This window comes from Photinus pyralis, unplaced genomic scaffold (assembly GCF_008802855.1).
Source record: "Photinus pyralis isolate 1611_PpyrPB1 unplaced genomic scaffold, Ppyr1.3 Ppyr1.4_LG9, whole genome shotgun sequence".
Classification (NCBI taxonomy): Eukaryota; Metazoa; Arthropoda; class Insecta; order Coleoptera; family Lampyridae; genus Photinus; species Photinus pyralis.
In genome coordinates this window covers 7,878,074-7,878,812 of record NW_022170878.1, presented here as the reverse complement: position 1 = coordinate 7,878,812, position 739 = coordinate 7,878,074, and the positions used below count along the sequence as shown (strand labels likewise).

Here is a 739-nt window from a genome sequence, read left to right as displayed (position 1 = left end):
TACTCCAAGGAGCCAATTTGCAAGAACCCTTTAACTATTTTCCTGATTGCTCATACATAAAACCTAATGCAACTTCTTAGAGAGAACCGATAGTTATTATGAATACAAATCAAAAAGATTTATGTTGCCTTAATATTATATCGCCTTCTGGAATCGGTTTCCTTATAGTACAAATCAGTACTCCATTTCTCAAAAGGAATGGTACCTACCTTAAATCTGAACAATATAGGCCGAAACCTGGTTCTTCGGAAGGGATACTGCTGAAGTTTTTTTTATTTTTTTGTACTATTGCCTCTTCTTGCGCCAATAAATGGGCAACGAACGGTCTATTTTTTATCATCTGTTTTCCGCTAACGCAGTATAATTTATACAGGGTGATTCCTATAGTACCTGCCACCGTTTGGGAGCGTATAGGGGGTGCCTAGGGGAGTATTTTGATATAGGACACTTGGGGTCGGAAATCTAAAATAAGGGTGCCAGAGCCAAATTACCTTCTGGAATTTCGCGCCTGTAGGTAGGCAACCCAACCGGCCGGCGGTGCACACGGAGCGATCTCAGGCGGCGATGTGTGGCTGACACTTGATCAGAATTTGTTTAAACCCACGAAATCCCGTCTGCAACGACGCGTATCAAGTGAATAAACACTATGGCAATAGTATAATAATAGTTGGCTAGATGTAGGAAGTGCATTGAGAACAACGGTGGCCACGTTGAACACTTGTAAACGTTATTGCTTTTG

At 41.5% G+C, this 739-nt stretch overlaps 1 protein-coding gene across 4 annotated transcripts in view; it reads right to left on the bottom strand.

The window, feature by feature from the left end:
* The window catches only part of LOC116180612 (sex peptide receptor-like), a 561,029-nt gene that overhangs the window by 558,603 nt on the left and 1,687 nt on the right, over positions 1-739 (bottom strand). The window lies entirely within an intron of this gene.